At 37.9% G+C, this 26593-nt stretch overlaps 1 pseudogene; it reads left to right on the top strand.

The window, feature by feature from the left end:
* Positions 1-2683: 2683 nt before the first annotated feature.
* Positions 2684-3642, top strand: LOC133065289 (small ribosomal subunit protein uS5-like; annotated as a pseudogene).
* The last annotated feature ends 22951 nt before the right edge of the window (positions 3643-26593 follow it).

Below are 26593 nucleotides of genomic sequence, written 5' to 3'. Positions count from 1 at the left end.
GAACAGATTTCTTCCAGAAAGACTACAACAGTGAGGTCTAGCCTCTGGAAATAAGAGTTCCTGTTATCCACCCTTTTTCTTTGTTTTTCCGTGTATAATATAAATCAGAGTCCTCCAGAGAAATAAGAAATAGATAGAAGATAAACTATAGAAATTGACTCACAAAATTATGGGGGCTGAGAAGTCCTACGGTCTGTCATCCACAAGCTGGAGACCCAGGCGAGTTCATGGTGTAATTCTGGCCAGATTCAAAGGCCTAAGGTTCAGAAGTGCTAATGGCTGAGGGCAGGAGAAGATAGATGTTCCAAGCAAAGAGAACAAATGTGTTCTTCCTCCACTTTTTTGTTCTGTTCAAATCCTCAATAAAGTGGACAATGCCCACCTGTATTGGTGAAGGTCATCTGCTTTACTCAGTCTATTGATTCAACTGCTAATCTCTTCCAGAAATAGCCTCAAAGACACATCCAGAGAAAGATGTTTATACCAGCCACCTGGGTATCTCTTAGCTCTATCAGGTTGACACATAAAACTAATCATCACATCTCAATACCACAATTAACTGAAATAACTACAAGATGTATTTAAAGGGATTTTAAGTTATTCTCTAAACTAATTTCCAAGTCAGTTTTTTTTTTAATTACTGGTTCTTTTGTAGTTTGTTTTTTAACTGACTAGTGAGATAGCTGGGAAGCCAATGACTGTAAGCCTTGTAGAGAATAAACACTGCCCTGCTGATGTAGAATGCTGTGGCAGGCCTCTGACAGTTTCCATTGACTATATTTTAGTTTTTCCTGGTAGGAAACTAATTGATAACATCGCACCATGATCCAGGCACTAAGAAGACAGAACAGCATCTGCTCAATCTTATGGTTCTTTCCTCTCTGGGTGCAAACTGTTTCCCACCAACAGCTGCTCTGATCAGGCAACTCTTTTTTCTGAAATCAACTAAATCCATAAACATCCCAAAAGGCTCATTTAGTTCCTGCTGATGCGACTACAAAGCACAATGTGCACTAATTGGCTTCATTAATTGAGTAATCGTGGGAATAGAATGTCAGTACTTCACACACAAGTTGTGCAGCATAAAATTATTATTTAATGCTAGAGATCTCAGTTTTGCCTTCCTCACTGCAAAAGCACCCAAAGCACTTTTGCAGTCTGTGAATCCAGTTTTGTAAAAGCAGCCCCGGGAGAACTCAAGTTTGAAAAAAAAAAAAAAATACCTCCTCTCTGCAAGCAGTAGGTTTTATCTAAAAAAAGAAAAAGAAGATGATTTGGGGCCAATTAGCTTGATAAATAATTATCTAATAGATGTAAATTTATTCACCCCATGTGTACATCAACAAAATGTCACTTAAGTACTTTGAAAGATCTTGTCCAATTTCAATATTTATAGGGTAATCTAAGGAGGAGAAAAATACTTCACTAAGCTCTCCAATGGAATGTTTGTGGGCCCTGAGCACATATTATCAAGGACATGGGGTTGGAGGTGTGAGCAGAAATTAAGAGCTTTGAGCATCTCAGGACCCCAGGGAACAGATTCATTTCTAATGTTCATTCCCAAATGAGAGCCAAGGTTCAAGGCTGAAAATCCTCCACTGGGAGAGATCATTGTGTTGATTCACCATAAGAAAAAATATTCTTCTGCTAAGGCTGTGATGGAAAACAGAGTACTAAGCACTACTTGGGTTAGATTGGCAGAGAAGCAGAGAGGTTTGGGGAGGACATATGGCCAAAGGGATCAGCTGGAGCTGAAGAGCTGATGCCTGGAAAGTCTGAGTGAAGTCATGTTGCCAGCCATCCCATAGACAGAAACATAGGCATTCTTACTTCCCTCTGTCTTTTCTACTGGGAGTGGTTCTGTAGCAGAGCAGAACAGACAAGGGCAGAATTGAGGTCTAGAGAGTGGGATGAATAAAGAATCATTCTCTAGCCAAAGAATAGGTTTGACAACACAGCCAGATCACTGGCCATGGTGTGCTCTGCCTTTTGGATAGTTCTGACTGCTAATATGCACAGTCACTATTCACCAGCCAATGAATACGCTAGACACTGAGCTAACGCCGAGAGTTTCCTGTTCAGCTTCCTAAAACCAGATGCTCTTGCTTATGGAAATTAATCAACACGGCTCTCATCAGACCTGCTTATCACAGTTGCCGTTTGGGAGTTTAACAGTGGTTAAATAAAAGACGTCATAGACGCATTTTTACGAGAGGGATCACAATTTTTTTCCTATGAGCAACCTTTAATCCATAAGGAAAGCAAAATTAATCAAGAGCTGGAGATGAATAAAAAGTCTTATTGTCTTCCCTATATAAATATATTTAATTCTAGTACTTAGATATATATAACACTTTATTAATTTGTACATAGTATTTTAAATTACATATATTAATTTTAATACATTAAATGATTTCTTTCAGTTAGAAAAAGGAAGATATATCTTTATTCTAGGATATAGCAAATAAATACTGAATAACTAGTAAATGCTAAATAAACACATATAGGTTAGAGTCCCATTGTGGTCTGATACAGAATAAAGATTTGGCAAGACCGGTAAGAAGCAAAAAAATTAAAATGGGGACGGTAAGCTTCTTCTCCATAAAAACACCAAATGGTGGATGATACTGATGCTGCGAGAGTGCCTGAAGGCCCCACAGGCTGAGGGGTGACCCTGGGATGGATGGCCACAGTAGCTTCCACAGAGGTTTTGGCAACATCTGGGGCCAGAGCAGAGCACAAGGAATGGCTCCCAGTCACCAAGCTGGGCAGCCTGGTCAAGGACATGAAGATAAGTCCCTGGAGGAGGTTTATGTCTTCTTTCTGCCCATCAGGGAATCTGTGATCATTGACTTTTTCCTGGTGGTATCTCTCAGAGAAAAGGTTTCGAAGATTATGCCTTTATAAAAGCGGACCTGTGCTGGCCAGCAGAACAGGGTCTAGGCATTTGTCACCAATGGGGTCACAACCACGTGTGGGTGTCAAGTGCTCCAGGGAAGCAGCCTCTGCTATCCATGAGGCCATCATCCTCACCAAGCTGTCCATCATCATGCAGTGAGGCTACTGGCCTAACTAACAAGATCAGCAAGCTTGATACTGTTTCTTGCAAGGTGACTGGCTGTTGTGGTTCTGCACTGGTGCACCTCATACCTGCCGCCAGGAGCACTGGCATCTTCTGTGCCCAAAAACTACTGCTGATGGCTGGTATTAAGCTGCACCTCTGCTGGGCTTCCCAGCTGGTACAGTGGTAAAGAACCCACCTGCCAAGCAGAAGAATTGGGTTCGATCCCTGGGTGGGGAAGATCTCCTGGAGAATAAAATGGCAACCCTCTCCAGTATTTCTGCCTGGAGAATTCCACAGACAGAGGAGCCTGGAGGGCTACAGTTCTTGAGGTCGCAGAGAGTCAGACATGACTTAACAACTAAACAACACACTTCTGCCAGGGGCTGCACTGCCACCCTGGCAACTTCGCCAAGGATACCTTTAATCCCATTTCCAAGACCTACAGCTATCTCACCCCAATCTGTGGAAAGAGAGTGTTCACCAAGTCTCTCTACCAGGAATTCACTGATCATCTTGTAAAGACTCACACCTGAGTTTCCGTGCAGAGGACCCAGGCTCCAGCTGTGCCCACCACATAGCTTTATATGAGAAAAATAAAGTGAACGGAGATACCAGTGAAGCTGGGTAAAAAAATAAATAAGATGGAGAAAGTAAGAAAAATAAAATACAGAAATAAGAATCAAAGAGATACAATTTTTAAAAAAATATCAGGGGGCAAGAGATCATAAAAGAGAGAATGGAGAAACACAGAAGCTTAGGGACTTAAGGAAAAAAAATACCAAGATAGTCTAGATAAAGACATGCAGAGTAAGATATATGTAGTCAAGTGGAGAAGGAGAAATGTAGAGTAAGCAATAAAGAAGCAGAACAATTAGGTTGCTAATGCAATAAATTCCTACTCCTCATTACAGAGCCAGTTGCTCACCAGCACTCACTACAAATCTTTAAGGGTTCTGTCACCTTAGTGCACTGGGAAAGAAATATCACTGGGATTTGAGTCATTATTTATTTATACATGCAAGAAATAATAATTAGTCTCATGGATGTGGCACTGTTCCAGGCATGGGTAAACATGATAATGCTGATGCCTCATGCAGCTTATTTCTTAGGAGGGACACAATTCAATCCTTGTGGAGTGTGGTAAAGGTTGCAATGCTATTATAATTGGCAACGTCACCAAATACAGTGAGGAATAAGAAGTTCTCCAAAGAAAACGATGTATGCCTATGTGTATAAAGTCTCATCATGGGTGGGGAAGAAGGGCCGTGTTTGCTGATTAAAACAACAGAGGTCAAATATAGACTGGCCTCATGCTTCATTTTATAGAAATCAATCAATCTGAAATATTTTACCCAGATAATTTAGCTCCCAAATGGCTTAAATAGAATTTTAACTCAGATCTAAATAAACTAGTCAATAACAAACAATCTAAATCCATATCATCAGAGCCCTATATTTGAAGAAATAATGGTTGATAACTTCTCAAATCTGCTTGCAATGAAGGAGACCTAGGTTCAGTCCCTGGGTTGGGAAGAGCCCTTGGGGAAGGGAATGGCAACCCACTCCAGTATTCTTGCCTGGAGAGTTCCATGGACAGAGGAGACTGATGGGCTACAGTCCATGGGGTTGCAAAGAGTCAGACACATCTGAGCGACTACAGATTTAAAAAGCTAGAAGAATTTCAAGTAAGGTAAGCTTAAAGAAATCCATGTCAAGACACATAAGAATTCAATTCTAAATACTGAAAACATAGACAATGCCTTGAAATCAACAGATGGCACCAAGGCCTTTATCTGTAGAGAAATACCAGTTTGATTTACAGATTTCTCATCTGAAGCCATGCAGGACAGGAAGTGATGGCACAGTATATTTCAAGTGCTGAGAGAAAAGAATTGTTAACTGCAAATTCCATGTCTTAGCAACCTATTTTTCAGGAGAGAAGGGAGAATAAAAATGTTGTCATATGAAAGAAAACCATGAGAATTTATCATTTAACAGAAATACACTTAAAGAAGACTTTAATATGAATGAACCTCATCCCATGGTCCTGCAAGCTTGATACTTAATTTTTTAATGTTTTATGTTAATCAGTTATCACTGTTATGCTTTTGTATTTAATTTCATTTTATATCCTAAGCAGTTTAATATGTCTTATTAATGTGCCAAATCCAGTAAATATTTGAATGGAGAATCAAGTTTTTTGAAGACATAGATTGATAAGACAACGTTAGACTACTAACCACATTCAAGCTGTAAACCAAACAAAGTAATATGCAATTTTAAAAATCACACTGGCTATTGACATTGGAGGCTCCTCCAGTGTAAAAGTTGCTTCCTCATTGCAGTTTATGGTTTGATTATTGTGTACAGAACATAAACCTGAAGCAACCAAATGCAAATTGGTTAATAGGCATGTTACTGTACACACTTGAAACCCTTCATGCGTATTCTTTGCTCTTTAAGGAATCCTGTGTTTTCTATGCTAGTAATTAACCAATAATCTTGAATTTCAAGTGAAACTCCTCATATGAAAACACATAAATATGTTTCTTTTCAGGTCCATCATTCTGTGATATTAAATACCTATTGGGATTTCAAAGAATAATAGAAACAGCATTAAAAGGCAGACTGATTCCTGTTGATGTTTGGCATATACCAACAAATTCTGTAAAGCAATTATCCTTCAATTAAAAAATAAATAAATTTAGAAAGGCAAAAAAAAAAAAAAAAAAGAATGACTAAAGGAAATGCTTCAGACAGAAAGGAAGTGATAAATAAAGGAAGAGTTCCTAGTTTGTAGACCTCCACCTTCTTATGTCCTCACATAGCTTTTCCTTAGTGCTTGACTGCAGAAGGGGTGGGAGAGAAGGGAAGGAAAGATCTCTCATACTTCTTCATCCTATTGGATCTGAGACCTATACCTTTGACCTCATTTAACCTTAATTACTTCCTGATAAACTCTATCTTGAAAGACCACCAACCTTAATTACTTCCTTATAGATTCTACCATGAAAGACAGCCACACCGGATTAGGGATTCACATATAAACTTGGGATTGGGGCATCAGAGATATTCATTCCACAATGCCATCTGAAACTCAAGAAGGATCTAAATGAAAGTGAGGTTTCTTAGATATAATATTGATGTTAACAGACTGTAATACAACACACACACATATATTGCAATACAAAGATCAACCACTAAGTAAACTGTATAAAGCAATGTACTCAAAAGAACCACAAACAAATCAAAATTGAGTCCTAAAAAATGTTCAAGTAACTCACAGGAAAACAAAGCAACAAAACAAAGCAAACAAAAACTAAACAAGCAAAAAATGGAAGAATAGTAAATATAGGAAACAAAAAGAAAAAGAAAATTATAATGGCTAACTTCAGCCTCTATGTACTAACACAAATGATACGAAGTGAAGTGAAAGTTGCTCAGTCGTGTCCAGCTCTTTGTGACCCCATGGACGTATAATCCATGGAATTCTCCAGGCCAGAATACTGGAGTGGATAGCCTTTCCCTTCTCCAGCAGATCTTCCTCACCTAGGAATCAAACCGGGGTCTCCTGAATTACAGGTGGATTCTTTACCTACTGAGCTACCAGGGGATTTCTATATAAATGGTATAAATAATAATAATTAAAAAGCAGAGATTGGCAGAGTAGATTAAAAACTAAAAGCAGCAAATATGAAGTCATCCTTAAAAAGTTGGGGAGGCCCTTAGTGTGGTGATGATAAAAATGGTTTTTTAAAAAAAAGCAAAAATGGCAACCCACTCCAATACTCTTGCCTGGAAAATCCCATGGAGGGAAGAACCTGGTAGGCTACAGTCCATGGGGTCACAAAGAGTCAGACATGACTGAGTGACTTCACCTCACTTTCAATCCAATCTATGCTCTAAACCCTTCCTTAAATTAACTGCCTAAAATAATTTTGATTATGCCTGTTGGTATTTATAATTAATACATCAGATAAAGCCTCAAACTACAAATTGGAAAATTTGTACTCTACTATGTCAGTTGGTAGTATCTATCACCTTTGGAAAAGACCCTGATGCTGGCAAAGATTGAAGGCAGAAGGAGAAGAAGACAACAGGGAAAGAGATGGTTGGGTGGCATCACTGATTCAGTGGACATGAGTCTGAGCAAACTCAGGGAGATAGTGAAAGACAGATAAGCCTGGAGCGTTGCAGTTTATGGGTTCACAAAGAGTCTGACATGACTGAGCAACTGAACAGCAACATCACCTTAGTAGATAAAGACTAAATGCCCAGGCTGCTCATAGATGATATTATAGCACTCTACTGAGAAACAAAACTTCAGGTAGTTGCTTGGTTGACACGATATCCAAGCACATGAGATCTGACAGTGTTTCTCCCTCAATTACCCAAGAGTAATGGGTATTTAAGAGTCTGGCAATACAACTTCTAAGATTCTCATCCTTTTCTTCTCTCAGATAAGGTGCTACCTATCTAAGAATGTACATTGGCATGCTAAGATCAGTAAGCATCAGACTTTGAGACACCTCATACCAGTGGTCAGCTTGTCTGCAAAAGGACAGCATGGGAAAGCCACATGGCAGATGATTTTGGGGGAATGACAGCATTTGGAGATAACTGACAATGTACTAGTGGGTTTTTTATAGTTTAAAATTAAGAAAGTTATTGTTATTACCCAAGGAGGCAAAGAAAAGAAAATCAGTATTACTGTGATCACTTCTTAAATTTAGAGAATTTTGTGGCTTTCCAAAGAAAATTTAAAATACACAAATGTGGCTTATTCCAAGAGCAATATAAGAACTTTTCATGCCATTTCTGTATACATTTCAAGAAGAAAAAACTTACTTCTCAAACTCTTAAGGAATAAAAGTGGTTACCTAGATGTTGTAGAAAGGCTTCTGAAGCTAAATGTTGTATACAGAAGTAACAAAGTACACTGCGGGAAATCTGAACCTGAAAATAATTGTCAAGGAGACTCGAGATTCAACACTAACTCTGCCCCTAACTCTCTGTGATACACTGGACCAGTCACTTGCTCTCTCTGGACCATGAAAAACTGACAGTGAGGACATTCTGAAAAATCGATGGATAGAAGTGCCTTTTGATATATTGGGGGAAATGCTTATCAGAGCATTTATATTTTTACAAGAAAAGCAAAACAAAAATAGATCTCTTTTCTCCAAAAATCCCCAGAGCAAAAGAATAATTCTTATTTTATGATGTTTAAGCAAGTTTCCTGATGGGCAGTTTGGCAGTAAGCTAAGACATGGCCCAGAAACAGAACCTCAGATGTTCCCTACAAGGGAACCACTGTGTGCATCAGGGGAGGTGTATTTTTAGAGTTTTGTATTGTTTGACCAGAGGAAAGGGAGTTGTCTCAATCAAAAATGAGTCAAAGCAATAATGTTAAAGTACAAAAATCATATAGTTCTCTCTTATTCCCCCATCCCCAACATCAGGGTTTCTATGAGACTGTTTATGGTTTTCTGAAAACTACAGAGAAAATCAGTGTCTAAAGTCAGGTTGAAAAGGCAAGAATGTGTTTTTACTCCTCATGCTTTCATTCCAAGTTTGTACCAGTTACATTACGTTCAGAAGTGCATCCTAAAAAAAGATAGTTTCAGCAGGTCTGAATTCTCCATCATCTGTTATTGACAAATGTGTGACTTTTATGCTTCCCTGGTAGCTCAGTCAGTAAAGAATCTGCCTGCAATGCAGGAGACTGCCTATAATTCAGGAAAAATGGTTTCAATTCCTGGGTCAGGAAGATCTCCTAGAGAAGGAAATGGCAACCGATTCCAGTATTCATACCTAGAGAATTCCATGACAGAGGAGCCTGGCAGGCCAAATGGCTTAGTGACTAAACTATCACCAAGGTGAAATCGGGGATATTTATTTTCATACGGACCAAATCTGTTAAAGCAAAAATTAGCCATCTAGTAATTCATACCATCTTTCTGAGGCTATTTTTGGCCTTGGAAGTTTTGACAAGTGTAAATCTTAAGATGCAAGACAAACATTCAGTGTAGTCAGAAAAAGGTGATTCTAGTTGTGCCTCTACTATCAATTAACTGAGTGACCTTGACCAATCTCTTAGCTTCTCAATGTATCACATGTTGTAGTTTTGATTAAACATGTGCTGTTGGAGAAATCCATCTGGGAAGTCTAAGAGTCACAGTTTAAATTGCAACATGATGAATAAAAATAATTCCAGGAAAGATGAAGCATCCTCTGGGTCTTGTTGATGTGGAATGATTAAGATCTTTACCAGTCATGCCAAATTGTCCTCTGAAAAGGATGAGGTACACAGGTCACTAATGGAAAAATTATAACTAGCTGCAGGAATTTCAGATTATGGAGTAGGAGGAAGAGGATTAACATACAATGACAACATGTTTGGAAGATAGCTATAATGCCAGTTTTACAGCTGAGAAAAACTGTATTTCAAATGGCAAAACCAACAGTAAAAAGTAGACCACAGTGAACAAAGTATTTGCTAAATGTCACACTACATTTTCTCCTTAGGTCCAAGCATAATTACCAGTAATCTTTAAAAAGATTGATGAAAATCTATTTTCTAGCCAAAAGAATGTACAGTTAGATTTAGTAGGAAGATTGCACGTGGAAGTGAAAATAATAATTCAGTTCAGTACCATCGCTCAGCTGTGTCTGGCTTTTGCGACCCCATTGACTGCAGCACACCAGGCTTCTCTGTCCATCCAAATAATAATTGGATTGATAATTAACATTATTTGATCTCTGTTACTGTGTAAGAAAGTGACTATATCATTTAAAATATCCAAATTGTGAAAAGTAATGTAGATCTCAACATTTTACAGTCTGAAAGAAAGATCTGGAATGTGAATCAAGTTTCTTGATAAATAACTTCTTAAAGGGGAGGAGGAAAGCAAGAATCTAGATCTTGAATCAACTCCAGTGATACAAGTCTCTGTTTAAATGTCTCCTCTTCAAAGAAAACAAAACAAAACAAAACAGAAAAAAAAAAAAAAAACCAAAGAGAGTGTCCCTCATTACCATTTAAACAGCAGGCTCATCATATATTATAGCTTTAACTACTATTTTTCTTCAGAGAAAAACAGTGCATCTCTACTAGGTATCTGTTTATGGATCTGTCTCTCCCATATAAAATTGAAGTTTCATGAGGACAAAGACCTTGTTTCCTTTTATTCCTTGCTATAGCTCTGCCCTAGCTCTGTTCCAGTCTCTGTACTTAAGTGAAAGTCGCTCAGTCGTGTCCAGCTGTTTGCAACCCCATGAACTATACTGTCCATGGAATTCTTCAGGCCAGAATACTGGAGTGGGTAGCCATTCCCTTCTCCAGGGGATCTTCCCAACCCAGGGATTGAACCCAGGTCTCCTGCATTACAGGCAGATTCTTTATCAACTGAGCCATCAGGGAAACCCTTAGCACTTCATGAATACTTTTGAACTGAATGAATAAATGAAAGAGACTCACTTTCTCCCTAGGGGCCTTACAAATCATAGTGGCAACTCCATGTTGGCCTAAGGGTATGCTGCTCCCCCTCTTTAAACTTCTATCCCATATGGAACTCTGATATTAAGTTCCTTGAGACCAGCTTGAGCAACTAAATACAACTCTACTGAACTCTTTAGGAATAAAATAAGGAAATTAAATAGTCTAGCAGGTGACTAGGTAATAAATTTGGCTGCCTCTCCAAAACCTATGGCTTCCCTGTGGCTCAACAGTAAAGAATCCGCTTGTCAATGGGAGAGACCCAGGTTCGATACCTGGGTCAGAAAAATCCCCTGGAGAAGGAACTGGCAACCCGCTCCAGTATTCCTGCCTGGGAAATCCCATGGATAGAGGAGCCTGGCACGGTAATGTCCATGGGGTCGCAAAGAGTTGGACACAATTTGGCGATTATAAAGTCACCACCAAAACCCACAGGCATCTACATACCAAATTTTTACTCAGATTTCAAAGACATGAAAATGTCTATTAAAAACTTTATTTGTAAAGAGGCAACTGAAGTAAAAAGAGGTTGGCTAAAAAACAAACGAACAATAACTTTAAATTCAAATGAGCAATCTTTATTCTTTAAAGTATTCTAAAAGGGTGGCATATATTTTAGCAGAACAGCTTTGAGGAACTCAATGGCCAACATAAGGCAAATTCTATCTTTGTTCTTTCTCCTTTAATTTTATTACTGAAACTAATTATCCTGTCTGAGCCTAAGAAACAAATCTCTCTCCATGGTATTAATCTAAATTTAAGTTTCCATAAAAAGTGTGTTGGAGGTTAGAGACAACTTGGTGTTATGTTTTTGTATCTTTACAACATGGCATAAAATATAAAAATTTTAAGGTCAAGTGTGTTAACAAAAAACACTGTTAATATTTGAAACTTAATAGGTCATTAAAGCAAGATCATTTTCAATCTCTATGACACATAAAAAGTACACTTTTCTGGGCTTTTTCCTCTCACTCCACTCCAACTAAAGTACATACTTCAAGTCAGGTTTCCTATTTTTTGAGGAGTTAGTTAAAATTTAAAATAGTTAAAATTTAAAACTCCACATTTTTTGAGGAGTTAATTAAATACAGGACTTCTAGACTTAAATGACCTATCACTTTGCAGACCCTGATATAGTGCTTTTCTCAATTTCCTATTAAAGTACCCATTGTAGACAAAGTTACAACCAGTCACCAAATTCATTTATTTAGGTATTAATATATATTTGTGAATGTCTGCTATGTATCAGGTATTATGATGGTGATAAAGGATCAGAGAGAAACAGTTAAAGCTGTCAGGAAGTTCACAATCTAGGGGAAAGAGACAGACCCTAGCATCTAGAAAGGCCTATTAAATGGAGCTAAAAGATAATTGACTGAGGGAAACCCATGCTCTGAAACAGCCCAGTTTGGCCAGGTAGGAAATAGACATGGTGGTAGTTCAAATCTCTCTTATTGACCTAGCTTACATAAAAATGAAAGTCAGATAACTTATCCCCTAGACCACAGATTCTTTTTTAAAAAACAGAGTTTACTCTTTCTCTCCTTAATCTATTAACACTTACATTCACTTATAGATTGCCACTCTACTGTGCAACAAAGTTTATGGTAGAAGAAAAAGTATTTGGTGTGGTCATAGACAGTAGAATGGACCATGGACCAAGTCATGGACCAGGAGTTGTAGGTTAAAACAGAGTTATAAATTTCTCAGACATATTTAGCTACTCTTAAGTGCTGGACTATACACCAGCTGCTTTACAATGATATGGAAAGCCTTTAAGAAATATGAGTTCCAAGTCCTATCTCTGGAAATTAAATTCCAGGAAAGATGACATGGGATTTGAGAAACCACATATTTTAAAAATTTTTCAAGGGATTCTGATGAGCAGTCAGATTTGGAAAGTACTGCCCTAGAGATAAACATTACTTTCCAGAGTAAGAAAATTAAGCCATGTAGGCAGTCTATCAGAGTTGCACAAGATGACTAATGGTCAGAAACTAAAATTTGGCTAGGGGCTTTGTGCATTAATGAAATAAGAGAACTTAGGGTTATTCTAGCAGCTATAAGCATCCAAGTGCAAGAGAGGTCAAAGGAAATCTGTGCCTCTTTCAAATTGGCAAACATTGGGTCTTAAGAGATAACCTCTCATTGATAGATGGGAAAACAAAGAAACATTGCCAGTCTAGAGAATTTAAAAACATTTCGTGACATAAGAAAAGGTGTGAAATATCTCAAAACTTGAGAGGAAAGGTCAATCTCAGGGAAAAAAGTTTTCTGTAATAAACAGAACATATAAGTTATATTCTTCATCTCAGTAAAATAGAAAGAAACATGGCTTCTATGAAACATGGTTAAAAAACCATAAGGAGTTGAAAGGGCTGAAAGTTGAGATTGAGAAAGAAACAGAAAATGTGGTTTAAAAAATGTGGAATTGAAATTTGGATTGAAACTTGTGTAAAATAAAATCCATGTTGCCTAAAATTGAAATTTTTGTAGAAACAAAAATATAAATGGTTTCAAAGAATTCAGATCAAAAAGCAAAAATGACTATGGTGGGAGAAGAGATGATAAATAGAGAGCACGGCATACTGAGATCAAAATTATGAGTAACAGACATATTGGAAACTGAAAAGATATAAATGTAGCAAAACATAATAGAAGAAAATGTTTCTTTGTCTTAACAAAGAAAACATGCTATTGAACACAGTCTTCAATTTAGACAGAAAAATAAGGTATTAAAAGACCCTTAAAAAAAAAAAGACCCTTAGATGTCTCATGGTAATTAGCTAAATAGAGATAATAGTGTCAAATATGTATGTTTTAAAAGTTAAACCTACAATTTTCATAAAATTATAGAATAAATATGTCAGCTAATTAAAGGATGTAGCAAAACAATAAAGCTGGTTCATGGGAGAATTCAAGAAACTGAATATATATATATTCATATGTGAGATATATATATAGATATATATATATATCAATGTCTGAAGAAAATGTTGAACAGTGATTGCTGTATTAAGAAACGTAACTGATTGATGTTTTACCAGGCAATGAAACTTCAATGTTTGCATTTATCTTCCTCAGTTCACTTCAGTTCAGTCGCTCAGTCATGTCCAACTCTTTGCGACCCATGAACTGCAGCACACCAGTCCTCCCTGTCCATTACCAACTCCTGGAGTTTGCTCAAACTCATGTCCATTTATCTTCCTAGTGGACAGAAATGTTTGCATCTCTACAGGATAGAACTCTCCAAAGCAATGTGTAGCTTAATAAAACTGTGGCCTTAATTAATCATGTAAAGGAATTTAAACAAAAAATGTACCCCCAAGGAATTAAAAAATTTTGAATGGGTCTGTTAAACAATGCTCATCATTTTAAAAGGCTATGCAATCATCCTTTAGATTTATTCCCAAATCATGAATAATTTCTCATAAGCTTAGTTGTAGTAAATAATCTCTAAAGGTTATTGTTGATTCCAAAATGGCTGACCATAGATTCCTAGAAGGATCCTGTAGGCATTCAGTTTAAGCTTGAAGTTATTACCAATGGTAGGTTTGTCATACTTAATTGAATTAGATTTATACTCAGACAGAACTCTCCAGTTATAGTCCTGATTGCAAAATAAGATTCCCATTGACTATTTGGCCATAATCACTTGGCCACTGAAAGTAAAGAAACCCAATAAAAGTATTGCTGATAAATTCTCTCTGGTCAGGAAGAACACATCATTTAAAGGGTATTTTTATTTCTGTTATAAAAGTATAGGCTACCAATTTGATGACTAAAGATAAATCAAAAGGAAATATAAAGGACTTCCTCAGATTCCCATAGAAAATATAGAACATTCAGAATAATGTCTACCAATGATATTCCAGGACAAACAACCACAATTCATCTTCATCAGTTCATTTGCTGTGTGCTGCGCCTAGTTACTCAGTCATGTCTGACTCTTTGCAACCCCATGAACTGTAGCCTGCTAGGCTCCTCTGTTGAGCTTGAATACTGGCAGTGGAGAGGGTTGAACACTGGCAAGAATACTGCAGTGAGTTGCCATGTCCACCTCCAGGGATCTTCCCAACCCAGGGATCAAACCCAGGTCTCCCACATTGCAGACAGATGCCTTACCTTCTGAGCCACCAGAAAAGCCCAAGAATACTGGAGTGGGTAGCCTAACCCTTCTCCGGGGAAACGTCCCAACCCAGGAACGGAACCAAGGTCTCCTGCATTGCAGGTGGATTCTTTACCTGTTGAACTACCAGTTAATTTGGTTCTGCTTAATTAATTCTTGTTTTACTGAAACTTTATTCTGCTTTCATAAAGTCATCTGCTTCTAGATTATAAATGTGCTCAGTTGCTCAGTCGTGTCAAACTCTTTGTGAACCCATTGACTGTAGCCCATCAGGTTCCTCTGCCCATGAGATTTTTCAGGTTAGAATACTGGAGTGAGTTGCCATTTCCTCCTCCAGGGGATCTTCCTGACCCAGAGAGTGAACCCATGTCTCCTGGGTATCCTGCATGGGGAGGCTGAATCTTAACCACTAAACCAGCTGGGAAGCCCCTAGATTATAAATAGTCCTGACAATATTATTTGTCTCCAGGAGCTGTTGACAATTGTCTAAGCAATGTTAGTTTAGGATCCTCCACATAAGACTATTCTTTGAAGTATAAATGGTTAAGAGTACCTAGCAGAGTTCTTGGCACAAAATTCATGAACTGCTCATCTAAACTGGAGATTCAATTTCTATCCTGTAGCTTATAAAACAGACTTCAGGCAGGCATGAGAGGAAAGTAAACCACTTGTTGATTACAATAATGCAAGTCACAGTAACTCATGATATCAGAATGAAGGAAAGGAAAATTTTCTATCAGAGTATACCATACTAAGGATTCCATAATGATCTGACCAATGTTTGTCCTATAGGAAAGAACATATTATATGCATTGAATTGCTTCCAGGTCCTTCAATCTATTCTGGAAAAAAAATGTGATCTAAAATATATATTTCTATTAGTAACCCTTCATCTGAACAAAATTGACCTGGAGAATGATGGTCTTCATTTGTTGTGAAATGTTGAATATTTGATTTGTGTTGTGCTATTTCAAAAATATTATGCAGACTTACAGTTTCTGGTCCAGCATGTGAGAAGCTTGAAAGTTTCCACTCCATCCTAAGAACAAGCAAAAAGCTTAACAAATGAAAATCAACAATTCTCCTAAATCTCTAAAAGAAGTGATGTCATAGAGCAAACAGCTGATCACAAGATTAGAGAGATCGACAAGCAAATTCAGAGAATCACAATGTACTGGCTGAGAAACCCATAAGAAGAAATCTCCACAAAACCTTGGACAGGATAGGGAAACCTGAACTATAATCAATAAATTATGGCAACTCATTGTAGACAAGTCTGAGACATTAAAAACTCCAGAGGGATCCAATAATGGGGAGGCCCAAAACCTTTGTGAGTTATATATATATAACTCACAATAATGGGGTTCAGTTCAGTTCAGTTCAGTCACTCAGTAGTGTACGACTCCTTGCGACCCCATGAACCGCAGCATACCAGGCCTCCCTGTCCATCACTCCCGCAGTCTACCCAAACTCATGTCCAGTGAGTCGGTGATGCCATCCAACCATCTCATCCTCTGTCATCCTCTTCTCCTCCTGCCCTCAATCTTTCCCAACATCAGGGTCTTTTCAAATGAGTCAGTTGTTCGCATCAGGTGGCCAAAGTATTGGAGTTTCAGCTTCAGCATCAGTCCTTCCAATGAACACCCAGGACTGATCTCCTTTAGGATGCACTGGTTGGATCTCCTTGCAGTCCAAGGGACTCTCAAGAGTCTTCTCCACACCACAGTTCAAAAGCATCAATTTTTCGGCGCTCAGCTTTATAGTCCAACTCTCACATCCATACATGACTGCTGGAAAAACCATAGCCTTGACTAAAGGGACCTTTGTTGACAAAGTAATGTCTCTGCTTTTTAATATGCTGTCTAGGTTGGTCATAACTTTCCTTCCAAGGAGTAAGCGTCTTTTAATTTCATGGCTGCAGTCACCATCTGCAGTGATTTTGGAGCCCAGAAAAATAAAGTCAGCCACTGGGGAGCTATATATATTGCCAATAATGGGGAGTTTTATATATATATATATATATAACTCACAATAATGGGGAGCTATATATATATATATATATATATATATATATATATATATATATATATAGCTCCAATAATGGGGAGCCCCAACAGCTCTGTGAGAATATATATATATATATGGTAAAGAATCCGCCTGCCAATGAAGAAGACATAAGAGACTCGGGTTCAATCTCTGGGTCAGGAAAATCCCCTGGAGAGGGGAATGGCAACTCACTCAAGTATTCTTTCCTGGACAATTCCATGGACAGAGGAACCTGGTGGGCTACCGTCCATGGGGTTGCAAAGAGTCAGACACAATTGAGTGATTAACCCACTCACTGACTCAAAACCAACCCAAACGCCCATCGACTGATAAACGGATAACAGGATGCAGACCTCTATACAATGACATTAAAAATTTTTACAGTCCCACACTACCATGCAAAGAGGGAACTGCCTGGGTGTGTGCTTATCATATAATATATTTATATCATATGCATTTTTATTTCATGAACAATAATCTGGATCCAAAATTATAAAATCCTGTAATCAAAGAAAAGAGAATTAGAATGAAAAGTCAAAGTAGCATTCATTTTCCTGGTTACAAACTTACTTATTTTCCAGATTTTTTGACATTGTTTTGAGTTTGAAATATTATTCGACCATTCAAATTATTGGAATAACTAGAAACAAACAAAATGATCAAATATATATATATATATATATATATATATATATATATATATATATTCGAGAGCTCTATTAGGTTTTCAAAGTAACTGTCAGAGAAAAATCCCCTCAAGCTTTCCACAGGAGGAGGAGAAAAGGAACCATTTGAAATATACCACTGGCATTCTGTTCATCCTAGTAAAATCTGCCCTTAATTGTTGATGTTTAGTCTCTAAGTCATGTCCAACTCTTTTGTGACCCCATTGACTAGAGTTCACCAGGCTCCCCCAGGCAAGAATATTGGAGTGGATTGCCATTTCCTTCTCCAAGTGATCTTCCTGACCCAGGGATCGACCAAGAATATTGGAGTGGATTGCCATTTCCTTCTCCAAGTGATGTTCCTGACCCAGGGATCGACCAAGAATATTGGAGTGGATTGCCATTTCCTTCTCCAAGTGATCTTCCTGACCCAGGGATCGACCCTCCGTCTCCTGCACTGGCAGGTGGATTCTTTACCACTGAGCCACTGGGAAGCCAGATGTTAATTAGGAGAAGCCAATTAACCAAAGGGGAATCGGCTAGAGTTTTATCAGAGTTTAATTGCCTTAGGGAAGGGAAAGAGTTAACTCTAGCTGGCTCTGACCTTCACTTGGAGAAGAGAACTATCCCATTCCAGCCCATTCTAGACATCTTGTCCCACTCAAGGAGGAATGAGAGGGAGAATCAAGAAATGCATGTAAAGTCCACAATCCAGAGGTGCAGCCTCTCTAAAAACTAAAACACTGGACATGGAACAACAGACTGGTTCCAAATAGGAAAAGGAGTACGTCAAGGCTGTATATTGTCAACTTGCTTATTTAACTTATATGCAGAGTACATCATGAGAAATGCTGGGCTGGAAGAAGCACAAGCTGGAATCAAGATTGCCAGGAGAAATATCAATAACCTCAGATATAGAGATGACACCACCCTTATGGCAGAAAGTGTAGAGGAACTAAAAAGCCTCTTGATGAAAATGAAAGAGGAAAGTGAAAAAGTTGGCTTTAAGCTTAACATTCAGAAAACTAAGATCATGGCATCTGGTCCCATCACTTCATGGGAAACAGATGTGGAGACAGTGGAAACAGTGTCAGACTTTATTTTTTTGGGCTCCAAAATCACTGCAGATGGTGACTGAAGCCATGAAATTAAAAGATGCTTACTCCTTGAAAGGAAAGTTATGACCAACCTAGATAGCATATTAAAAAGCAGAGACATTACTTTGCCAACAAAGGTCCATCTGGTCAAGGCTATTTTTTTCCAGTGGTCATGTATGGATGTGAGAGTTGGACTGTGAAGAAAGCTGAGCGCTGAAAAATTGATGCTTTTGAACTGTGTTGTTGGAGAAGACTCTTGAGAGTCCCTTGGACTGCAAGGAGATCCAACCAGTGCATCCTAAAGGAGATCAGTCCTAGGTGTTCATTGGAAGGACTGATGCTGAAGCTGAAACTCCAGTACTTTGGCCACCTCATGCAAAGAGTTGACTCATTGGAAAAGACCCTGATGCTGGGAGGGATTGAGGACAGGAGAAGAAAGGGACAACAGAGGATGAGATGGCTGGATGGCATCACCGACTCGATGGGCATGAGTTTGAGTAAACTCCAGGAGTTTGTGATGGACAGGAAGGCCTGGTGTGCTGAGATTCATGGGGTTGCAAAGAGTCGGACACAACTGAGCAACTGAACTGAACTGAATCATAGGAGTGGGGCTTCCCTGGTGGCTCAGTGGTAAAGAATCCACCTGACAATTAGGAGATACAGGTCCAAACCCTGGGACGGGAAGATCCCCTGGAGAAGGAAACAACAATTCTCTCCAGTATTTCTTGCATGGGAAATGGCATGGACAGAGCCTGGTGGGCTACTCTCCATGGGGTCACAAGAGTCAGACATGACTTAGCAACTAAACAAAAATCATAGTAATATAGAACACTGCCCATCCCCTATACTTTACTAGCATATCTAAAGGCCAATTTACAGTAATTCCTTTTACCTAGTACATACCTTTCTTTGTCTACATGTCTATTCACTATATCTGCATCTCTATATGCACCAGACAACAGAGCATCAAAGTACATGAGGTGAAAACTGTAGAAGTACAAAGAGAAATAGATGAATCTACTCTAATTAAGAGGATGAAAATAATAGTTGAAGACTTCAGCATTCTTCTGTCAAAAATAAAACAAAAACCAGATCCAGCAGGCAGAAAACCAGGAAGCATGTAACTCCTGTCCTTAGCAAGTATTTGAGAGGTTGTGGAGAAATCAGGACCCTCTTTCATTATAGGTAGGATTGTACTACCGTGCAAAACAATTTGGAAGAAATTACCTCAAAATGTTAAACACAGAGTTATGGTATGACCCAGCAGTTTCATATATATATATATATATATATATATATATATATATCCCAGAGAATTGAAAACATAGGTCCAAGAAATACTTGTACACTAATTACTGCCACATTGCTCATAATAGTCAAAAAGAGTCTTTCCTGATAGCTCAGATGGTAAAGAATCCGCCTGCCAATGAAGAAGACATAAGAGACTCGGGTTCAATCTCTGGGTCAGGAAAATCCCCTGGAGAGGGGAATGGCAACTCACTCAAGTATTCTTTCCTGGACAATTCCATGGACAGAGGAACCTGGTGGGCTACCGTCCATGGGGTTGCAAAGAGTCAGACACAATTGAGTGATTAACCCACTCACTGACTCAAAACCAACCCAAACGCCCATCGACTGATAAACGGATAACAGGATGCAGACCTCTATACAATGACATTAAAAAGGAATTAAGTACTGATGCATACTACAACATGGATGACCCTTGGAAACATTATGCTATCTGAAAGAAACCAGTCACAAAAGATGATGCATTATATGATTCCATTTATAAGAAATGTTCAAAGTAGGCAAGTCTACACAGACAGAAAGTGGATCAGTGGTTACCATTCATTGAGAGAAGGAAGGAAGAAGGTGTAACTGCAGGTAGGGGTGGAGTTCTTTTTGCAGTGATGAAATGTCCTGCAGTTAAATAGTGGTGATGACTGCACAACTCTGAAGAGACTAAAAAGTACTGAATTACATATTTCAAAAGAGTGAATTCTATAGTGTGTGAACTATGTCTCAATAAAGCTGATGCTTTTTTAAAATTATCAACCAATAAATATTAATCTTGCATTTTTTTTCACTTCCCAATACACTTATAACCAACTATAAAAGTTTTTCATGTTTGGCAAGATTTTTAAAGATCATGAAAAAATCATGAATTTTCTCATTGATTATTAAGATCATTTTGCTTAGTTTCAGCTTACATAGACATTTTTACAGTCCCACACTACCATGCAAAGAGGGAACTGCCTGGGTGTGTGCTTATCATATAATATATTTATATCATATGCATTTTTATTTCATGAACAATAATCTGGATCCAAAATTATAAAATCCTGTAATCAAAGAAAAGAGAATTAGAATGAAAAGTCAAAGTAGCATTCATTTTCCTGGTTACAAACTTACTTATTTTCCAGATTTTTTGACATTGTTTTGAGTTTGAAATATTATTCGACCATTCAAATTATTGGAATAACTAGAAACAAACAAAATGATCAAATTATCAAGAAAAATAATAACTAGGATAAAAACCTCAAAATCAGAAAGCAAGGGCAAGATGATTGAAACAAGACCAACTAGATCAATAATTACACGAATTTAAGTAGTTTAAACTCTATTTAAAAATCAAATAGGTCACATTTAATTAAAAATCACATTGTTTATGAGCCACACTTAAAATTCATGAAAGAAAGCTAAAATTCAAGTATAGATATGCAAATGTGAGTAAAAGGAAAACAGTAGTGGTAAACAGGTTTCAACAGACTTTATGATATAAAGCAATAGAGCAGAGAGAGTAAATTAGTACTAGTTATTGGCTCCATTTACAACAAAGATATGAATCATAAAAGTCTCTAAGAAATACCATATCTCTGAAATATATAAAGTAGCTTTCTGAAATTTTAAGAAAAAGCTGACTCAAACACATTGAGGAAGAATTTTTCCATAACTCACAGTGAGTGTCATGGTCATCGATAATTTGGAGCACATAATAAGATTTAATCAATAGGTACCTATTGAATGCTGTACTTGACAAAAATATACAACCTTTTCAAGTGTCCATGGAATATTTATAAAAATTGATCTAATACTAACTAGGAAGAGACCTCAATACTCCTAGCACAGACATTGTAGAGACTGCATTCTAACAGCGCCATCAAGCAAATTTTTAACTAAAAATCCAAGTGCTGAGAAATAAAATATTTCTGTAAATTACTACAAATTATCATTAGGTCAAAGGGGACAGTCAGTATATACATAAAATAGAAAATAACTCAAAAAAAAAAGAGAAAAATATTATTATTCTAAATTTATAGGCTATAAGCTATGCTCATGGGTAAACATATTGTTAGAAAGAGTGAGAGAAAAAGAAAGGAAGGAGGGAGGAAGGAAGAGAAGAAGGAAGGAAAAGAAGGTAAAAGGAGGCTGCATGTTAAATTTAAAAAGCCATAATTCCTACCACCACCATCAACAAATTAAATAAGGGAAGTCATAAGGGAAACAGAACTGTAAAAAATTAAAATAAAACAAAACTAATAAATTTTTAAAATAAAGTTTATTTTTTAAAAAATAACTTGATCTTTGGAAAATAACAACAACAACAAAAAAAGATATACATCTCTGGGAAATGTAGCTCAAGGGAAAAAACACACATACTAAAGTAAAACTTGATGAAAAGCCACTGAGCTGAGTGTGAAAGCAAACCTAGGAAACATCATTATAAACTTTCATTCCCAAATAAATTAAAAATTTCCTAAGGAAGGATCATCTCTAATATACTTTTCACATAAGAAACTGAACAACTTTAAAGATAAGACAAACAAAAACCTTTGTTGTAGAAGATTTCCTTTTTTAAGAACACAAAGTAGAAATTTTTAAATAAAAATCTGCTTTTGCTAACAGCAAAGATAATTCCTAGCTTTTATTAATATTCTTAGCAATTGAAAAACCCTCTGGTTTTCTATAGTGTTGGTTGCTTAGTCGTGTCCAACTCTTTGCGAGCCCATAGACTGTAGCCCACCAGGCTCTTTTGTCCACACAATTCTCCAGGGAAGAATACTGGAGTGGGTGACCATTCCCTTCTCCAGGGCATCTTCCCAACTCAGGGATTGAACCTGCCTCTTCTTCACCGCAGGCAGTTTCTTTACTGTCTGAACCACCTGGGAAGCCCCCTGGTTTTCTGTAGTTACCAATTAACAGTATCTCTGGCTAAGTGCCTTATTTTGCCAGCTAAAACTCTGCCTTATTTTATTCCCAGGGAATATAGATCATAATCAATAATGGCTCACTTTGGCATAGCATACATTTCACAGCTACTAAACTAGAGCTTTTCAGGAAAAAATACAATCAGAAGCAAGTCATTCCCCAGGTATGAAGGAGAGTTATCTTTTAGATCAATCTATTTATTACAACTTCATTGTAATATCTTGAAAAACTGGGCCTTTTGGAAAAACTAAAAGGTGGACGCTTCTGCTTATACTTTTCCTGGTGTTTTGGGTTGAAATTAAAATTCAGTCTAACATTTACAGAGAAAGGAACAAGGTTGCTAAATAGCAGCCTGTAGCTTAGAGAAGAGTGGGCAGAGGAAGATGGGTTTCCAAGCCACATCAAATGATTGTTTATAATATCAAATCATAAAGACTCTTGTATTACCAAGCCAAGCTGGTCCCAGTCACAATATCTGATTCAATTTATACCCCCGAAACTAGGCAACTCAATAAACGTGAAAAAATCAAATGTGTTCCAGTTTAAAACAAAACAGAATGTAAGAACTTAGTCAAGCTTATGAGAGGGTTAAGATTCTTCAAAAACATATCTTAAATACTCCTTTCAATAACCATTTCAATTACTAAATTATTGAATGCTCTGAAAACCTAACATGCAACAAATCATATAGTTGCTAAAGTGGATTTAGATCTTGAGACTCAAAAACAGAAACAAATGCCTGAATGAATACCAGTATCAACTCTTACCACCTAAGCAACTCAGTCACTGCTTCTGAGTGTATTCTGGTTGGCTCACTGGTTTTGGTTTTCTGCTTGCTCATCTGTTTTTTCCAAGAATTACCTTCAGGGGTAGCAAAGATAGAACTTAGAAACATGTGGACCAAAGAAGTTCTGGATTTGGCAACTTGTTTTGTTTTTAATACAAAATATGGTCCACTGGAGAAAGGAATGGCGAACCACTTCAGTATTCTTGCCTTGAGAACCCCATGAACAGTATGAAAAGGCAAAAAGATAGGACAGTGAAAGATGAACTCCCCAGGTCGGTAGGTGCCAAATATGCTACTGGAGATCAGTGGAGAAATAACTCCAGAGAGAATGAAGAGACGGAGCCAAAGCAAAAACAATGCCCAGTTGTGGATGTGACTGGTGATGCAGGTAAAGTCCAAAGCTGTAAAGAACAATATTGCATGGAAACTTGGAATGTTAGGTCCATGAATCAAGGTAAATTGGAAGTGGTCAAACAGGAGATAGCAAGAGTGAACATCGACATTTTAGGAATCAGTGTGCTATAATGAACTGCAATGAGTGAATTTAACTGAGATGACCATTACATCTACTACTGTGGGCAAGAATCCCTTAGAAGAAATGGAGCAGCCCTCGTAGTTAACAAAAGAGTCCAAATTGCAGTACTTGGGAGCAATCTCAAAAATGACAGAATGGACTCTGTTTGTTTCCAGGGCAAACCATTCAATATCACAGTAATATAAGTCTATGTCCCAATCAGTAATGCTGAAGAAGCTGAGTTGAACGGTTCTATGAAGATCTACAAGACATTCTAGAACTAACATCCAAAATAATGTCCCTTCATTATAGGATACTGGAATGCAAAAGTCAAGAGATACCTGGAGTAACAGGCAAATTTGGCCTTGGAGTACAAAATGAAGCAGGGCAAAAGCTAACAGAGTTTTTAGCCGAGAGAACACTGGTCATAGCAAACACCCTCTTCCCATAACACAAGAGAAGACTCTACACACGGACATCACCAGATGGTCAATACCAAAATCATTGATTATATTCTTTGCAGCCAAAGATGGAGAACCTCTATACAGTCAGCAAAAACAAGACCAGCAGCTGATTGTGGCTCAGATCACGAACTCCTTATGGCAAAATTCAGACTTAAACTGAAGAAAGTAGGGAAAACCACTAGATCATTCAGGTATGACCTAAATCAAATCCCTTATGATTATACAGTGGAAATGACAAATAGATTTCAGGGCTTAGATCTGATAGCAGAGTGACTGAAGAAGTATGGAGGGAGGTTTGTGACAGTGTTCAGGAGGCAGTGATCAAGACCATCCACGAGAAAAAGAAATGCAAAAAGGCAAAATGGTTGTCTGAGGAGGCCTTAAAATAGCTGAAAAAAGAAGAGAAGCTAAAGACAAAGGAGAAAAGGGAAGATATACCCATTTGAATGCAGAGTTCGAAAGAATAGCAAGGAGAGATACGAAAGCCTTCCTCAGTGATCAGTGCAAAGAAACAGAGGAAAACAATAGAATGGGAAAGACTAGATATCTCTTCAAGAAAATTAGAGATACCAAGGGGACATTTCATGCAAAGATGGACACAATAAAGGACAAAAATAGTATGGACCTAACAGAAGCAGAAGATATTAAGAAGAGGCGGCAAGAATACACAGAAGAACTGTACAAAAAAGATCTTCATGACCCAGATAACCACACTGGTGTGATCACTCACCTAGAGCCAGATAGCCTGGAATGAAAAGTCAAGTGGGCCTTAGGAAGCAACACTACAAACAAAGCTAGTGGAGGTGATGCAATTCCAGTTGAGCTATTTCAAATCCTAAAAGATGATGCTGTGAAAGTGTTGCACTCAGTATGCCAGCAAATTTGGGAAATTCAGCAGTGGCCACAGGACTGGAAAATGTCAGTTTTCCTTCCAATCCCAAAGAAAGGCAATGCCAAAGAATGTTCAAACTACCACACAATTGCACTCATCCCACACACTAGCAAAGTAATCCTCAAAATTCTCCAAGCCAGGCTTCAACAGTATGTGAACTGTGAACTTTCAGGTGTCCAAGCTGGATTTAGAAAAGGCAGAGGGGCCAGAGATCAAATTGTCAACATCCATTGGATCATCAAAAAAGCAAGAGAGTTCCAGAAAAATTCTGCTTCTCCTTTATTGACTATGCTAAAGCCTTTGACTGTGTGGACCACAACAAACTGTGGAAAATTCTGCAAGAGATGGAAATACCAGACCACCTGATCTGCCTCCATTTCTGCCATCAGAAATCTGTATGCAGGTCAAGAAGCAACAGTTAGAACAGGACATGGAACAACAAATTGGCTACAAATCGGGAAAGGAGTACATCAAGGCTGTATATTGTCACCCTACTTATTTAACTTATATGCAAAGTGCATCATGCAAAAGGCCGGGCTGGATGAAGCACAAGCTGGAATCAAGATTGCTGGGAGAAATATCAACAACCTCAGATATGTAGATGACACCACCCTTATGGCAGAAAGTGAAGGAGAACTAAAGAGCCTCTTGATGAAAGTGAAAGAGGAGAGTGAAAAAGTTGGCTTAAAGCTCAACATTCAGAAAACTAAGATCATGGCATCCGGTCCAATCACTTCATAGCAAATAGATGGGGAAACAACGGAAACAGTGAAAGACTTTATTTTAGGAGTCTGCAAATCACTGCAGATGGTGACTGCAACCATGAAATTAAAAGATGCTTGCTCTTGGAAGAAAAACTATGACCAACCTAGACAGCATATTAAAAAGCAGAGACATTACTTTATAAGAAAGGGCCATCTAGTCAAAGCTGTGGTTTTTCCTATAGTCATGTGTGGATGTGAAATTTGGACTATAAAGAAAGCTGAGTGCCAAAGAATTGATGCTTTTGAACTGTGATGTTGGAGGAGACTCTTGTGTCCCTTGGACTGCAAGGAGATCAAACCAGTCAATCCAAAAGGAAATCATTCCTGAAAATTCATTGGAAGGAATGATGCTGAAGCTGAAGCTCCAATACCTTGGCCATCTGATGCAAAGAACCAACTCATTGGGAAAGATCCTAAGGCTGGGAAACATTGAAGGCAGGAGGAGAAGGGGACAACAGAGGATG

This window comes from Dama dama, chromosome 11 (assembly GCF_033118175.1).
Source record: "Dama dama isolate Ldn47 chromosome 11, ASM3311817v1, whole genome shotgun sequence".
NCBI lineage: Eukaryota > Metazoa > Chordata > Mammalia > Artiodactyla > Cervidae > Dama > Dama dama.
This window is presented reverse-complemented; position numbering and strand designations above follow the sequence as displayed.